The sequence below is a fragment of the Oncorhynchus masou genome, chromosome 24, assembly GCF_036934945.1.
Source record: "Oncorhynchus masou masou isolate Uvic2021 chromosome 24, UVic_Omas_1.1, whole genome shotgun sequence".
NCBI lineage: Eukaryota > Metazoa > Chordata > Actinopteri > Salmoniformes > Salmonidae > Oncorhynchus > Oncorhynchus masou.
The window spans coordinates 7,587,311-7,605,975 of NC_088235.1; the positions used below are offsets into that span (position 1 = coordinate 7,587,311).

Here is an 18,665-nt window from a genome sequence, read left to right on the forward strand (position 1 = left end):
GGGTCACGGTCAGACATTACCAACAGACTGGGGTCAGGGTCAGACATTACCAACATACTGGGGTCAGGGTCAGACATGATCAACAGACTGGGGTCACGGGGTCAAGGTCAGACATTATAAACAGATGGGTCATGGTCAAGGTCAGACTTTATCAACAGACTGGGGTCACGGTCAAGGTCAGACATTATCAACAGACTGGGGTCATGGTCAAGGTCAGACATTATCAACATGCTGGGGTCAGGGTCAAGGTCAGACATTATCAACATGCTGGGGCCAGGGTCAGACATTACCAACATACTGGGGTCAAGGTCAGACACTACCAACATACTGGGGTCAGGGTCAGACATTATCAACATACTGGGGTCAGGGTCAGACATTATCAACATACTGGGGTCAGGGTCAGACATTATCAACATACTGGGGTCAGGGTCAGACATTACCAACATACTGGGGTCAGGGTCAGACATTACCAACATACTGGGGTCAGGGTCAAGTTCAGGCATTACCAACATACTGGGGTCACGGTCAGACATGACCAACTTACTGGGGTCAGGGTCAGACATTACCAACATACTGGGGTCAGGGTCAGACATTACCAACATACTGGGGTCACGGTCAGACATTATCAACAGACTGGGGTCACGACCAAGGTCAGACATTATCAACAGACGGGTCATGGTCAAGGTCAGACATTATCAACAGACTGGGGTCACGGTCAAGGTCAGACATTATCTATTTTACTGGGGTCACGGTCAGACATTACCAACATACTGGGGTCAGGGTCAGACATGACCAACATACTGGGGTCAAGGTCAGACATTACCAACATACTGGGGTCACGGTCACGGTCAGACATGACCAACATACTGGGGTGGGGTCAAGGTCAGACATTACCAACATACTGGGGTCAGGGTCAGACATTATCATCATACTGGGGTCAGGGTCAGACATGACCAACATACTGGGGTCAAGGTCAGACATTACCAACATACTGGGGTCAGGGTCAGACATTATCAACATACTGGGGTCAGGGTCAGACATTACCAACATACTGGGGTCAGGGTCAGACATTATCAACATACTGGGGTCAGGGTCAGGGTCAGACAATATCAACAGACTGGGGTCAGGGTCAGACATTACCAACATACTGGGGTCAGGGTCAGACATTACCAACAGACTGGGGTCAGGGTCAAGGTCAGACATGATCTATTTTACTGGGGTCAGGGTCAGACATTATCAACAGACTGGGGTCACAGTCAAGGTCAGACATTATCTATTTTACTGGGGTCAGGGTCAGACATTACCAACATACTGGGGTCAAGGTCATGGTCAGACATTACCAACATACTGGGGTCAGGGTCAGACATTACCAACATACTGGGGTCAGGGTCAGACATGATCAACAACGAACCCGGAGCAATTACAGTTAAGTGCCTTGCTCAAGGGGGGATGATCTCGCCATCACGGTTGACAACTCCATTGTGTCCTCCTCCCAGAGCGCTAAGAACCTTGGCGTGATCCTGGACAACACCCTGTCGTTCTCAACCAACATCATGGCGGTGGCCCGTTCCTGTAGGTTCATGCTCTACAACATCCGCAGAGTACGACCCTGCCTCACACAGGAAGCGGCGCAGGTCCTAATCCAGGCACTTGTCATCTCCCGTCTGGATTACTGCAACTCGCTGTTGGCTGGGCTCCCTGCCTGTGCCATTAAACCCCTACAACTCATCCAGAACGCCGCAGCCCGTCTGGTGTTCAACCTTCCCAAGTTCTCTCACGTCACCCCGCTCCTCCGCTCTCTCCACTGGCTTCCAGTTGAAGCTCGCATCCGCTACAAGACCATGGTGCTTGCCTACGGAGCTGTGAGGGGAACGGCACCGCAGTACCTCCAGGCTCTGATCAGGCCCTACACCCAAACAAGGGCACTGCGTTCATCCACCTCTGGCCTGCTCGCCTCCCCATCACTGAGGAAGTACAGTTCCCGCTCAGCCCAGTCAAAACTGTTCACTGCTCTGGCCCCCAATGGTGGAACAAACTCCCTCACGACGCCAGGACAGCAGAGTCAATCACCACCTTCCGGAGACACCTGAAACCCCACCTCTTCAAGGAATACCTAGGATAGGATAAGTAATCCTTCTCCCCCCCTTAAATGATTTAGATGCACTATTGTAAGTGGCTGTTCCACTGGATGTCAGAAGGTGAATTCACCAATTTGTAAGTCGCTCTGGATAAGAGCGTCTGCTAAATGACTTAAATGTAAATGTAATAAGGGGGTACGATAAGGGGGTAGGATAAGGGGGTAGGATAAGGGGGTAGGATAAGGATAAGGGCACAGCGACAGAGAAAGACAGAGCAACGGCCTTCTCTCTCATCCCAGATAGAGAGGAGTATTCGCAAGAGATATGAAAGTATTATTGCAGCTGATTGTCCAGGGGCATGGGGTCATGGGGTCAAGGTCAGGGTCTGCAGCTGATTGTCCAGGGTCATGGGGTCAAGGTCAGGGTCTGCAGCGGATTGTCCAGGGGCATGGGGTCATAGGGTCAAGGTCAGGGTCTGCAGCTGATTGTCCAGGGTCATGGGGTCAAGGTCAGGGTCTGCAGCGGATTGTCCAGGGGCATGGGGTCATAGGGTCAAGGTCAGGGTCTGCAGCTGATTGTCCAGGGTCATGGGGTCAAGGTCAGGGTCTGCAGCTGATTGTCCATGGGCACGGGGTCAAGGTCAAGGTCTGCAGCTGATTGTCCAGTGGCATGGGGTCATGGGGTCAAGGTCAGAGTCTGCAGCTGATTGTCCATGGGCATGGGGTCAAGGTCAGGGTCTGCAGCTGATTGTCCAGTGGCATGGGGTCATGGGGTCAAGGTCAGGGTCTGCAGCTCATTGTCCAGGGGCATGGGGTCATAGGGTCAAGGTCAGGGTCTGCAGCTGATTGTCCAGGGTCATGGGGTCAATGTCAGGGTCTGCAGCTGATTGTCCAGGGGCATGGGGTCAAGGGACATAAATGTTAAGCTGCGGTAAATATATTTTAATCCAATTTGACGGAGTCGCGGTACCTGACTTAAGACAATGAAAAGGGATAGTACTCACTACTCAGCCGAGAGAGAGAGAGAGAGAGAGAGAGAGAGAGAGAGAGAGAGATAGAGACAGAGAGAGAGAGACAGAGAGAGAGAGACAGAGAGAGGGAGACAGAGAGATAGAGACAGAGAGAGAGAAAGAGACAGAGAGACAAAGATAGACAGAGAGACAGAGACACAGAGAGACACAGAGAGACAGAGACACAGAGAGACAGAGACACAGAGAGGCAGAGACACAGAGAGACAGAGAGACACACAGACAGACAGAGTAGGACAGACAGACAGACAGACAGACAGACAGACAGACAGACAGACAGACAGGACAGTTAGTGCAGACAGTTGAGTTGATACTCACGACCAGAGAGAGCTCCTTCCCTGTGTGATGACCCCTGTGAACTTGGTCAGCCTCCTGGCGTCCACCTCCAACCACTGCAGGGGGTCGTTCCTCCCAGCACACCAGGCTCCATCGTAGAGGTCATCATCATACAGGCCAGCCTAGCAGAGGATTTAGAAAGGGGTTCCAAGTAGTTTATATACTGTAATAAAGAGTTCTAACACATTGCAGAGGGTGGTTCCTCCCAGAGGCCTAGCAGAGGATTTAGAAAGGGGTTCCTAGTAGTTTATATACTGTAATAAATAGTTCTAACACATTGCAGAGGGTGGTTCCTCCCAGAGGCCTAGCAGAGGATTTAGAAAGGGGTTCCAAGTAGTTTATATACTGTAATAAAGAGTTCTAACACATTGCAGAGGGTGGTTCCTCCCAGAGGCCTAGCAGAGGATTTAGAAAGGGGTTCCAAGTAGTTTATATACTGTAATAAATAGTTGTAACACATTGCAGAGGGTGGTTCCTCCCAGAGGCCTAGCAGAGGATTTAGAAAGGGGTTCCAAGTAGTTTATATACTGTAATAAATAGTTGTAACACATTGCAGAGGGTGGTTCCTCCCAGAGGCCTAGCAGAGGATTTAGAAAGGGGTTCCAAGTAGTTTATATACTGTAATAAATAGTTCTAACACATTGCAGAGGGTGGTTCCTCCCAGAGGCCTAGCAGAGGATTTAGAAAGGGGTTCCAAGTAGTTTATATACTGTAATAAATAGTTCTAACACATTGCAGAGGGTGGTTCCTCCCAGAGGCCTAGCAGAGGATTTAGAAAGGGGTTCCAAGTAGTTTATATACTGTAATAAATAGTTCTAACACATTGCAGAGGGTGGTTCCTCCCAGAAGCCTAGCAGAGGATTTAGAAAGGGGTTCCAAGTAGTTTATAATCTCTGCTCTGTCTAGGTCTACCTGTACTCACCTGCTCTGTCTAGGTCTACCTGTACTCATCTGCTCTGTCTAGGTCTACCTGTACTCACCTGCTCTGTCTAGGTCTACCTGCTCTGTCTAGGCCTACCTGTACTCATCTGCTCTGTCTAGGTCTACCTGTACTCACCTGCTCTGTCTAGGTCTACCTGTACTCACCTGCTCTGTCTAGGTCTACCTGTACTCACCTGCTCTGTCTAGGTCTACCTGTACTCATCTGTCTACTCTGTCTAGGTCTAGTACTCACCTACTCTGTCTACCTGTACTAGGTCTACCTGCTCTGTCTAGGTCTACCTGTACTCACCTGCTCTGTCTAGGTCTACCTGCTCTGTCTAGGCCTACCTGTACTCACCTGCTCTGTCTAGGTCTACCTGTACTCATCTGCTCTGTCTAGGTCTACCTGTACTCACCTGCTCTGTCTAGGTCTACCTGTACTCATCATCTGCTCTCTGTCTCACCTGCTCTGTCTAGGTCTACCTGTACTCACCTGCTCTGTCTAGGTCTACCTGTACTCACCTGCTCTGTCTAGGTCTACCTGTACTCATCTGCTCTGTCTAGGTCTACCTGTACTCACCTGCTCTGTCTAGGTCTACCTGCTCTGTCTAGGCCTACCTGTACTCATCTGCTCTGTCTAGGTCTACCTGTACTCACCTGCTCTGTCTAGGTCTACCTGCTCACCTGCTCTAGGTCTACCTGTACTCACCTGCTCTGTCTAGGTCTACCTGTACTCACCTGCTCTGTCTAGGTCTACCTGTACTCATCTGCTCTGTCTAGGTCTACCTGTACTCACCTGCTCATGTACTCACCTGCTCTGTCTAGGTCTACCTGTAATCACCTGCTCTGTCTAGGTCTACCTGTACTCATCTGCTCTGTCTAGGTCTACCTGTACTCACCTGCTCTGTCTAGGTCTACCTGTACTCACCTGCTCTGTCTAGGTCTACCTGTACTCACCTGCTCTGTCTAGGTCTACCTGTACTCACCTGCTCTGTCTAGGTCTACCTGTACTCACCTGCTCTGTCTAGGTCTACCTGTACTCATCTGCTCTGTCTAGGTCTACCTGTACTCACCTGCTCTTTCTAGGTCTACCTGCTCTGTCTAGGCCTACCTGTACTCACCTGCTCTGTCTAGGTCTACCTGTACTCACCTGCTCTGTCTAGGTCTACCTGTACTCACCTGCTCTGTCTAGGTCTACCTGTACTCACCTGCTCTGTCTAGGTCTACCTGTACTCACCTGCTCTGTCTAGGTCTACCTGTACTCATCTGCTCTGTCTAGGTCTACCTGTACTCACCTGCTCTGTCTAGGTCTACCTGCTCTGTCTAGGTCTACCTGTACTCACCTGCTCTGTCTAGGTCTACCTGTACTCACCTGCTCTGTCTAGGTCTACCTGTACTCATCTGCTCTGTCTAGGTCTACCTGTACTCACCTGCTCATGTACTCACCTGCTCTGTCTAGGTCTACCTGTAATCACCTGTTCTGTCTAGGTCTACCTGTACCTGCTCTGTCTCACCTACTCTGTCTAGGTCTACCTGTACTCACCTGCTCTGTCTAGGTCTACCTGTACTCATCTGCTCTGTCTAGGTCTACCTGTACTCACCTGCTCTCTAGGTCTACCTGCTCTGTCTAGGTCTACCTGTACTCACCTGCTCTGTCTACCTGCTCTGTCTAGGTCTACCTGTACTCACCTGCTCTGTCTAGGTCTACCTGTACTCACCTGCTCTGTCTAGGTCTACCTGTACTCACCTGCTCTGTCTAGGTCTACCTGTACTCACCTGCTCTCTAGGTCTACCTGTACTCACCTGCTCTGTCTAGGTCTACCTGTACTCATCTGCTCTGTCTAGGTCTACCTGTACTCACCTGCTCTGTAGGTCTACCTGTACTCACCTGCTCTGTCTCTACCTGTACTCACCTGCTCTGTCTAGGTCTACCTGTACTCACCTGCTCTGTCTAGGTCTACCTGTACTCATCTGCTCTGTCTAGGTCTACCTGTACTCATCTGCTCTGTCTAGGTCTACCTGTCTCACCTGCTCTGTCTACCTGTACTCACCTGCTCTGTCTAGGTCTACCTGTACTCATCTGCTCTGTCTAGGTCTACCTGTACTCACCTGCTCTGTCTAGGTCTATTCCTGCTCTGTCTAGGTCTACCTGTACTCACCTGCTCTGTCTAGGTCTACCTGTACTCACCTGCTCTGTCTAGGTCTACCTGTACTCACCTGCTCTGTCTAGGTCTACCTGTCTCACCTGCTCTGTCTAGGTCTACCTGTACTCATCTGCTCTGTCTAGGTCTACTACCTGTACTCACCTGCTCTGTCTAGGTCTACCTGTACTCACCTGCTCTGTCTAGGTCTACCTGTACTCACCTGCTCTGTCTAGGTCTACCTGTACTCACCTGCTCTGTCTAGGTCTACCTGTACTCATCTGCTCTGTCTAGGTCTACCTGTACTCACCTGCTCTCTAGGTCTACCTGTCTAGGTCTACCTGCTGCTCTGTCTAGGTCTACCTGTACTCACCTGCTCTGTCTACTCTGTCTAGGTCTACCTGTACTCACCTGCTCTGTCTAGGTCTACCTGTACTCACCTGCTCTGTCTAGGTCTACCTGTACTCACCTGCTCTGTCTAGGTCTACCTGTACTCACCTGCTCTCTAGGTCTACCTGGTCTACCTGTACTCATCTGCTCTGTCTGCTACCTGTCTAGGTCTACCTGCTCTGTCTAGGTCTACCACCTGCTCTGTCTAGGTCTACCTGTACTCACCTGCTCTGTCTAGGTCTACCTGTACTCATCTGCTCTGTCTAGGTCACCTGTTCACCTGTCTAGGTCTACCTGTCTAGGTCTACCTACTCATCTGCTCTGTCTAGGTCTACCTGTACTCACCTGCTCTGTCTAGGTCTACCTGTACTCACCTGCTCTGTCTAGGTCTACTACTCACCTGTACTCACCTGCTCCGTCTAGGTCTACCTGTACTCATCTGCTCTGTCTAGGTCTACCTGTACTCACCTGCTCTGTCTAGGTCTACCTGCTCTGTCTAGGTCTACCTGTACTCACCTGCTCTGTCTAGGTCTACCTGTACTCACCTGCTCTGTCTAGGTCTACCTGTACTCACCTGCTCTGTCTAGGTCTACCTGTACTCACCTGCTCTGTCTAGGTCTACCTGTACTCACCTGCTCTGTCTAGGTCTACCTGTACTCATCTGCTCTGTCTAGGTCTACCTGTACTCACCTGCTCTGTCTAGGTCTACTCATCTGCTCTGTCTAGGTACTCACCTACCTGTACTCACCTGCTCTGTCTAGGTCTACCTGTACTCACCTGCTCTGTCTAGGTCTACCTGTCTCACCTGCTCTGTCTAGGTCTACCTGTACTCATCTGCTCTGTCTAGGTCTACCTGTACTCACCTGCTCTAGGTCTACCTGTACTCATCTGCTCTGTCTAGGTCTACCTGTACTCATCTGCTCTGTCTAGGTCTACCTGTACTCACCTGCTCTGTCTAGGTCTACCTGTACTCTACCTGCTCTGTCTAGGTCTACCTGTACTCACCTGCTCTGTCTAGGTCTACCTGTACTCACCTGCTCTGTCTAGGTCTACCTGTACTCATCTGCTCTGTCTAGGTCTACCTGTACTCACCTGCTCTGTCTAGGTCTACCTGTACTCACCTGCTCTGTCTAGGTCTACCTGTACTCATCTGCTCTGTCTAGGTCTACCTGTACTCACCTGCTCTGTCTAGGTCTACCTGCTCTGTCTAGGCCTACCTGTACTCATCTGCTCTGTCTAGGTCTACCTGTACTCACCTGCTCTGTCTAGGTCTACCTGTACTCACCTGCTCTGTCTAGGTCTACCTGTACTCACCTGCTCATGTACTCACCTGCTCTGTCTAGGTCTACCTGTACTCATCTGCTCTGTCTAGGTCTACCTGTACTCACCTGCTCTGTCTAGGTCTACCTGTACTCACCTGCTCTGTCTAGGTCTACCTGTACTCACCTGCTCTGTCTAGGTCTACCTGTACTCACCTGCTCTGTCTAGGTCTACCTGTACTCATCTGCTCTGTCTAGGTCTACCTGTACTCACCTGCTCTGTCTACCTGTACTCACCTGCTCTGTCTCTACCTGTACTCTCTGCTCTGTCTAGGTCTACCTGTACTCACCTGCTCTGTCTAGGTCTACCTCTGTCTAGGTCTACCTGTACTCACCTGCTCTGTCTAGGTCTACCTGTACTCACCTGCTCTGTCTAGGTCTACCTGTACTCACCTGCTCTGTCTAGGTCTACCTGTACTCACCTGCTCTGTCTAGGTCTACCTGTACTCATCTGCTCTGTCTAGGTCTACCTGTACTCACCTGCTCTGTTAGGTCTCACCTGCTCTGTCTAGGTCTACCTGTACTCCTGCTCTGTCTAGGTCTACCTGTACTCACCTGCTCTGTCTAGGTCTACCTGTACTCACCTGCTCTGTCTAGGTCTACCTGTACTCATCTGCTCTGTAGGTCTACCTGTACTCACCTGCTCTGTCTAGGTCTACCTGCTCTCTGTCTACCTGCTCTGTCTAGGTCTACCTGTACTCACCTGCTCTGTCTGATCTACCTCTGTCTAGGTCTACCTGTACTCACCTGCTCTGTCTAGGTCTACCTGTACTCACCTGCTCTGTCTAGGTCTACCTGTACTCACCTGCTCTGTCTAGGTCTACCTGTACTCACCTGCTCTGTCTAGGTCTGCTCTGTCTAGGTCTACCTGTACTCACCTGCTCTGTCTAGGTCTACCTGTACTCACCTGCTCTGTCTAGGATCACCTGCTCTGTCTAGGTCTACCTGTACTCACCTGCTCTGTCTGATCTACCTGGTCTAGGTCTACCTGTACTCATCTGCTCTGTCTAGGTCTACCTGTACTCACCTGCTCTGTCTAGGTCTACCTGTCACCTGCTCTGTCTAGGTCTACCTGTACTCACCTGCTCTGTCTAGGTCTACCTGTACTCCTGCTCTGCTCTGTCTAGGTCTACCTGTACTCACCTGCTCTGTCTAGGTCTACCTGTACTCACCTGCTCTGTCTAGGTCTACCTGTCTACCTGCTCTGTCTAGGTCTACCTGTACTCACCTGCTCTGTCTAGGTCTACCTGTACTCACCTGCTCTGTCTAGGTCTACCTGCTCTGTCTAGGTCTACCTGTACTCACCTACTCATCTGCTCTGTCTAGGTCTACCTGTACTCACCTGCTCTGTCTAGGTCTACCTGCTCTGTCTACTCACCTGCTCTGTCTAGGTCTACCTGTACTCACCTGCTCTGTCTAGGTCTACCTGTACTCACCTGCTCTGTCTAGGTCTACCTGTAGGTCTCACTCATCTGCTCTGTCTAGGTCTACCTGTACTCACCTGCTCTGTCTAGGTCTACCTGCTCTGTCTAGGTCTACCTACTCATCTGCTCTGTCTAGGTCTACCTGTACTCACCTGCTCTGTCTAGGTCACCTGTACTCACCTGCTCTGTCTAGGTCTACCTGTACTCACCTGCTCTGTCTAGGTCTCACTCTGTACTCACTCACCTGCTCTGTCTAGGTCTACCTGTACTCACCTGCTCTGTCTAGGTCTACCTGTACTCACCTGCTCTGTCTAGGTCTACCTGTACTCACCTGCTCTGTCTAGGTCTACCTGTACTCATCTGCTCTGTCTAGGTCTACCTGTACTCACCTGCTCTGTCTAGGTCTACATGTACTCACCTGCTCTGTCTAGGTCTACCTGTAATCACCTGTTCTGTCTAGGTCTACCTGTACTCACCTACTCTGTCTAGGTCTACCTGTACTCACCTGCTCTGTCTAGGTCTACCTGTACTCACCTGCTCTGTCTAGGTCTACCTGTACTCACCTGCTCTGTCTAGGTCTACCTGTACTCACCTGCTCTGTCTAGATCTACCTGCTCTGTCGAGGTCTACCTGTACTCACCTGCTCTGTCTAGGTCTACCTGTACTCACCTGCTCTGTCTAGATCTACCTGCTCTGTCTAGGTCTACCTGTACTCACCTGCTCTGTCTAGATCTACCTGCTCTGTCTAGGTCTACCTGTACTCACCTGCTCTGTCTAGATCTACCTGCTCTGTCGAGGTCTACCTGTACTCACATGTTCTGTCTAGACTGATTCATAAATTCTGTTGTTGTCATATTCTGTTGCATAATTTAACAAGTGTGTCAGTTTGGCTCTAGATTACACTTCTATACATACATACTTTACATTTGTTGTGAGATCAGACATAATATCACTATAACCCCAGTTTTCATTGTCAGAAGTTGCTTTCATTTTCACACGTCTAAATTGTAAACCTTTTTTTTTTCAATTCCACAAAAAATGAACACCAGAATATAGTGATCTTTCTTCTCAGACACAGATTCCCAGGTGGGCGGGGCTTTGCTTTGCATTGGAATGATTCACAAGATGATATCCGTTTCCTCTGTGGGCGGGGCATGTGCTTTGCTCTGCATCGGAATGATTTACAAGATGATATCCGTTTCCTCTGTGGGCGGGGCTTTGCTCTGCATCGGAATGATTCTCAAGATGATATCCGTTTCCTCTGTGGGCGGGGCATGTGCTTTGCTCTGCATCGGAATGATTCGCAAGATGATATCCGTTTCCTCTGTGGGCGGGGCATGTGCTTTGCTCTGCATCGGAATGATTCGCAAGATGATATCCGTTTCCTCTGTGGGCGGGGCATGTGCTTTGCGCTGCATCGGAATGATTCTCAAGATGATATCCGTTTCCTCTGTGGGCGGGGCCTGTGCTTTGCTCTGCATCGGAATGATTCACAAGATGATATCCGTTTCCTCTGTGGGCGGGGCATGTGCATTGCTCTGCATCGGAATGATTTGCAAGATGATATCCGTTTCCTCTGTGGGCGGGGCATGTGCTTTAATCTGCATCGGAATGATTCTCAAGATGATATCCGTTTCCTCTGTGGGCGGGGCATGTGCTTTGCTCTGCATCGGAATGATTCTCAAGATGATATCCGTTTCCTCTGTGGGCGGGGCATGTGCTTTGCTCTGCATCGGAATGATTCTCAAGATGATATCCGTTTCCTCTGTGGGCGGGGCATGTGCTTTGCTCTGCATCGGAATGATTTGCAAGATGATATCCGTTTCCTCTGTGGGCGGGGCATGTGCTTTGCTCTGCATCGAAATGATTCTCAAGATGATATCCGTTTCCTCTGTGGGCGGGGCATGTGCTTTGCTCTGCATCGGAATGATTCTCAAGATGATATCCGTTTCCTCTGTGGGCGGGGCATGTGCTTTGCTCTGCATCGGAATGATTCGCAAGATGATATCCGTTTCCTCTGTGGGCGGGGCATGTGCTTTGCTCTGCATCGGAATGATTCGCAAGATGATATCCGTTTCCTCTGTGGGCGGGGCATGTGCTTTGCTCTGCATCGGAATGATTCGCAAGATGATATCCGTTTCCTCTGTGGGCGGGGCATGTGCTTTGCTCTGCATCGGAATGATTCGCAAGATGATATCCGTTTCCTCTGTGGGCGGGGCATGTGCTTTGCTCTGCATCGGAATGATTCGCAAGATGATATCCGTTTCCTCTGTGGGCGGGGCATGTGCATTGCTCTGCATCGGAATGATTTGCAAGATGATATCCGTTTCCTCTGTGGGCGGGGCATGTGCTTTGCTCTGCATCGGAATGATTTGCAAGATGATATCCGTTTCCTCTGTGGGCGGGGCATGTGCTTTGCTCTGCATCGGAATGATTCTCAAGATGATATCCGTTTCCTCTGTGGGCGGGGCATGTGCATTGCTCTGCATCGGAATGATTTGCAAGATGATATCCGTTTCCTCTGTGGGCGGGGCATGTGCTTTGCTCTGCATCGGAATGATTCTCAAGATGATATCCGTTTCCTCTGTGGGCGGGGCATGTGCTTTGCTCTGCATCGGAATGATTCTCAAGATGATATCCGTTTCCTCTGTGGGCGGGGCATGTGCTTTGCTCTGCATCGGAATGATTCTCAAGATGATATCCGTTTCCTCTGTGGGCGGGGCATGTGCTTTGCTCTGCATCGGAATGATTTGCAAGATGATATCCGTTTCCTCTGTGGGCGGGGCATGTGCTTTGCTCTGCATCGAAATGATTCTCAAGATGATATCCGTTTCCTCTGTGGGCGGGGCATGTGCTTTGCTCTGCATCGGAATGATTCTCAAGATGATATCCGTTTCCTCTGTGGGCGGGGCATGTGCTTTGCTCTGCATCGGAATGATTCGCAAGATGATATCCGTTTCCTCTGTGGGCGGGGCATGTGCTTTGCTCTGCATCGGAATGATTCGCAAGATGATATCCGTTTCCTCTGTGGGCGGGGCATGTGCTTTGCTCTGCATCGGAATGATTCGCAAGATGATATCCGTTTCCTCTGTGGGCGGGGCATGTGCTTTGCTCTGCATCGGAATGATTCGCAAGATGATATCCGTTTCCTCTGTGGGCGGGGCATGTGCTTTGCTCTGCATCGGAATGATTCGCAAGATGATATCCGTTTCCTCTGTGGGCGGGGCATGTGCATTGCTCTGCATCGGAATGATTTGCAAGATGATATCCGTTTCCTCTGTGGGCGGGGCATGTGCTTTGCTCTGCATCGGAATGATTCTCAAGATGATATCCGTTTCCTCTGTGGGCGGGGCATGTGCTTTGCTCTGCATCGGAATGATTCTCAAGATGATATCCGTTTCCTCTGTGGGCGGGGCATGTGCTTTGCTCTGCATCGGAATGATTCTCAAGATGATATCCGTTTCCTCTGTGGGCGGGGCATGTGCTTTGCTCTGCATCGGAATGATTTGCAAGATGATATCCGTTTCCTCTGTGGGCGGGGCATGTGCTTTGCTCTGCATCGAAATGATTCTCAAGATGATATCCGTTTCCTCTGTGGGCGGGGCATGTGCTTTGCTCTGCATCGGAATGATTCTCAAGATGATATCCGTTTCCTCTGTGGGCGGGGCATGTGCTTTGCTCTGCATCGGAATGATTCGCAAGATGATATCCGTTTCCTCTGTGGGCGGGGCATGTGCTTTGCTCTGCATCGGAATGATTCGCAAGATGATATCCGTTTCCTCTGTGGGCGGGGCATGTGCTTTGCTCTGCATCGGAATGATTCACAAGATGATATCCGTTTCCTCTGTGGGCGGGGCATGTGCTTTGCTCTGCATCGGAATGATTCGCAAGATGATATCCGTTTCCTCTGTGGGCGGGGCATGTGCTTTGCTCTGCATCGGAATGATTCGCAAGATGATATCCGTTTCCTCTGTGGGCGGGGCATGTGCTTTGCTCTGCATCGGAATGATTCGCAAGATGATATCCGTTTCCTCTGTGGGCGGGGCATGTGCTTTGCTCTGCATCGGAATGATTCGCAAGATGATATCCGTTTCCTCTGTGGGCGGGGCATGTGCTTTGCGCTGCATCGGAATGATTCTCAAGATGATATCCGTTTCCTCTGTGGGCGGGGCCTGTGCTTTGCTCTGCATCGGAATGATTCACAAGATGATATCCGTTTCCTCTGTGGGCGGGGCATGTGCATTGCTCTGCATCGGAATGATTTGCAAGATGATATCCGTTTCCTCTGTGGGCGGGGCATGTGCTTTAATCTGCATCGGAATGATTCTCAAGATGATATCCGTTTCCTCTGTGGGCGGGGCATGTGCTTTGCTCTGCATCGGAATGATTCTCAAGATGATATCCGTTTCCTCTGTGGGCGGGGCATGTGCTTTGCTCTGCATCGGAATGATTCTCAAGATGATATCCGTTTCCTCTGTGGGCGGGGCATGTGCTTTGCTCTGCATCGGAATGATTTGCAAGATGATATCCGTTTCCTCTGTGGGCGGGGCATGTGCTTTGCTCTGCATCGAAATGATTCTCAAGATGATATCCGTTTCCTCTGTGGGCGGGGCATGTGCTTTGCTCTGCATCGGAATGATTCTCAAGATGATATCCGTTTCCTCTGTGGGCGGGGCATGTGCTTTGCTCTGCATCGGAATGATTCGCAAGATGATATCCGTTTCCTCTGTGGGCGGGGCATGTGCTTTGCTCTGCATCGGAATGATTCGCAAGATGATATCCGTTTCCTCTGTGGGCGGGGCATGTGCTTTGCTCTGCATCGGAATGATTCGCAAGATGATATCCGTTTCCTCTGTGGGCGGGGCATGTGCTTTGCTCTGCATCGGAATGATTCGCAAGATGATATCCGTTTCCTCTGTGGGCGGGGCATGTGCTTTGCTCTGCATCGGAATGATTCGCAAGATGATATCCGTTTCCTCTGTGGGCGGGGCATGTGCATTGCTCTGCATCGGAATGATTTGCAAGATGATATCCGTTTCCTCTGTGGGCGGGGCATGTGCTTTGCTCTGCATCGGAATGATTCTCAAGATGATATCCGTTTCCTCTGTGGGCGGGGCATGTGCTTTGCTCTGCATCGGAATGATTCTCAAGATGATATCCGTTTCCTCTGTGGGCGGGGCATGTGCTTTGCTCTGCATCGGAATGATTCTCAAGATGATATCCGTTTCCTCTGTGGGCGGGGCATGTGCTTTGCTCTGCATCGGAATGATTTGCAAGATGATATCCGTTTCCTCTGTGGGCGGGGCATGTGCTTTGCTCTGCATCGAAATGATTCTCAAGATGATATCCGTTTCCTCTGTGGGCGGGGCATGTGCTTTGCTCTGCATCGGAATGATTCTCAAGATGATATCCGTTTCCTCTGTGGGCGGGGCATGTGCTTTGCTCTGCATCGGAATGATTCGCAAGATGATATCCGTTTCCTCTGTGGGCGGGGCATGTGCTTTGCTCTGCATCGGAATGATTCGCAAGATGATATCCGTTTCCTCTGTGGGCGGGGCATGTGCTTTGCTCTGCATCGGAATGATTCACAAGATGATATCCGTTTCCTCTGTGGGCGGGGCATGTGCTTTGCTCTGCATCGGAATGATTCGCAAGATGATATCCGTTTCCTCTGTGGGCGGGGCATGTGCTTTGCTCTGCATCGGAATGATTCGCAAGATGATATCCGTTTCCTCTGTGGGCGGGACCTGTGCTTTGCTCTGCATCGGAATGATTCACAAGATGATATCCGTTTCCTCTGTGGGCGGGGCATGTGCTTTGCTCTTCATCGGAATGATTTGCAAGATGATATCCGTTTCCTCTGTGGGCGGGGCATGTGCTTTGCTCTGCATCGGAATGATTCTCAAGATGATATCCGTTTCCTCTGTGGGCGGGGCATGTGCTTTGCTCTGCATCGGAATGATTCTCAAGATGATATCCGTTTCCTCTGTGGGCGGGGCATGTGCTTTGCTCTGCATCTGAATGATTCGCAAGATGATATCCGTTTCCTCTGTGGGCGTGGCATGTGCTTTGCTCTGCATCGGAATGATTCGCAAGATGATATCCGTTTCCTCTGTGGCGGGGCATGTGCTTTGCTCTGCATCGGAATGATTCACAAGATGATATCCGTTTCCTCTGTGGGCGGGGCATGTGCTTTGCTCTGCATCGGAATGATTCACAAGATGATATCCATTTCCTCTGTGTACCGACCCTCTATTCCTTCTGATTTCAAGAGATTCCTCTCTCTCTTGCTATCCTCTGAGTCTCTGTCTGTCTCTCTCTGTCTCTCTGTCTCTCTGTCTGTCTCTCTCTTGCTATCCTCTGTGTCTCTGTCTGTCTCTCTCTGTCTCTCTGTCTCTCTGTCTGTCTCTCTCTGTCTCTCTGTCTGTCTCTCTCTTGCTATCCTCTGAGTCTCTGTCTGTCTCTCTCTGTCTCTCGGTCTTTCTCTCTCTTTCAATTACATTTCTATTTCATTTAAGGGGCTTATTGGCATGGGAAACATGTGTTTATGCACACTGTGGTTTATCAAAATTAGATTATTTAGAAAAATAAATCTTTGTAGGAAATATATGTTTCTCTAATATGGTCAAACATTTGGCAGGAGGTTAGGAAGTGCAGCTCAGTTTCCACCTCATTTTGTGGGCAGTGTGCACATAGCCTGTCTTCTCTTGAGATCCAGGTCTGCCTACGGCGGCCTTTCTCAATAGCAAGGCTATGCTCACTGAGTCTGTACATAGTCAAAGCTTTCCTTAAGTTTGGGTAAGTCACAGTGGTCAAGTATTCTGCCGCTGTGTACTCTCTGTTTAGGGCCAAATAGCATTCTAGTTTGCTCTGTTTTTTTGTTAATTCTTTTCAATGTGTCAAGTAATTATCTTTTTGTTTTCTCATGATTTGGTTTGGTCTAATTGTGTTTCTGTCCTGGGGCTCTGTGGTGTCTGTTTGTGAACACCATAATTTGCAAATAAATTCATAAAAAATCCTACAATGTGATTTTCTGGATTTTTTTTCTCATTCTGTCTGTCATAGTTGAAGTGATGAAGTGAAGTACCTATGATGAAAATTACAGGCCTCTCTCATCTTTGTAAGTGGGAGAACATGCACAATTGTTGGCTGACTAAATACTTTTTTGCCCAACTGTATTTCACTGGTCACCCCCTCTTCGGCTTTCCTTCCAGTTCTCTGCTGCCAATAACTGGAACAAACTGCAAAAATCACAGAAGCTGGAGACTCATATCTCCCTTACTAGCTTTAATAACCTCTAGCGACGAGCAATCCCGTATCCGGGAGCGTAATCATAGCCTCAAGCGCATTACCATAACGCAACGTTTCCTATTTATGAAAATCGCAAATGAAATGAAATAAATATATTGAAACACAAGCTTAGCCTTTTGTTAACAACACTGTCATCTCAGATTTTCAAAATATGCGTTACAGCCAACGCTAGACAAGCATTTGTGTAAGTTTAGCATGGCATAATGCTATGCGAGGCTGTGCTGGCAGCAGGCAACATTTTCACAAAAATAAGAAAAGCAACCAAATTAAATCATTTACCTTTGAAGAACTTCAGGTCTCTTACAGCCATTCTCCAATGGAAATCCCTAAAAAGACGTCACAATGCTGTAGACACCTTGAGGAAAACGTGGAAAACGTAAGCTGACTCCTAGCTCCTTCACTGCCATATAAGGAGTCATTGGCATGAGGCGGTATCAAAAAATGCGGCCCTTCCTGATTGGATTTTTATCTGGGTTTCGCCTGTAACATCAGTTCTGTGGCACTCACAGACAATATCTTTGCAGTTTTGGAAACGTCAGTGTTTTCTTTCCAAAGCTGTGAATTATATGCATAGTCAAGCATCTTTTCGTGACAAAATATTTTGTTTAAAACAGGAACGTTTTTCATCCAAAAATTAAAATAATGCCCCCTATATCCAAGACGTTTTAAGCACCAGCTGTCAGAGCAGCTCACAGATCACTGCACCTGTACATACCTTAAGGGAACATTTCAACATTTTCTGTATGGTTAGTGAGAAAGTCCATATTGCAAATGTACCGTCCCTTACTAGACGTCCGAAAACATTTGTTAAATTCGGGGACGGCGTCGGGCCGAGTGGCAGGGCCAGACCTACCGGGAAGTCATCAAATGAACTTTGTCGGACATTCGGTTTTCGTTTTATAAAATAATCAAATTTTGGTCATTTTTCCGCTATCCCGGAAAATCCCACAAGAGGGCATAAGCAATCATACTGCAATTTGACAAAACATCACGAATCACGACGGGCCTTATCTCGAAAACTGAAAAAATTTCGAAGCCGAAACTTGGTGAGCATAGGTTTGGCATAATGGGCAGTTGGTCCCGAACAAGATGGCGTCTAGGCCTCAACGTTTTTTGAGTTATGGCCATTTTTCTGGGATTAAAGGTCCAAAATGAAAATAGAGAAATTATTTTTTCACTTCACGTCAAAGTCAAGGAGCCTCCGGTGTCAATAACAAAAAATCAGCCATTTATCTATCGTCATTTAAGAGAAATCGTACAATGACAGATTTGTGATGTTCAAATATAGGTGTTTTTTTTTCAACAGTTACAAATCCAGTTGCAGGGTGTTCATACGAATATTTTTAAAGTGTGCTGCGGAGCTCTGCGAGATTTCTGTGATTTTCTATGATTTTCTGAAATAACACACACTCACTAAACCCTCCGTAAATAACTCAGTTCTTAACGTAAAGACTTAAAACTCAGAATTCTGTAAAGGCATACCCCAATGAGGATATGAGTTTATTTATAGCTTCCTGTGCCAACAGGAAGTGCCTTAAATGGTGTCATAGTGGCTGTATCCAAGGGTTAAAAAGGTCAGATCTTTTCAAAACTTCATATGTGTGATTAGGCAACCCTCCTGAACTGTAAAATCAGTCATTTCTCCCAACAGATGTCAAAGAAAAGCTCTCACACACACACACAGCAAGGATGGAGTGACAAAGCGTGGTGTTTAAAGA

The 18,665-nt window shown here is 49.0% G+C and overlaps 1 pseudogene; it reads right to left on the reverse strand.

Moving 5' to 3' along the window:
- LOC135511827 (inactive carboxypeptidase-like protein X2) overlaps positions 1-18,665 on the reverse strand; it is a 142,260-nt pseudogene that overhangs the window by 75,010 nt on the left and 48,585 nt on the right.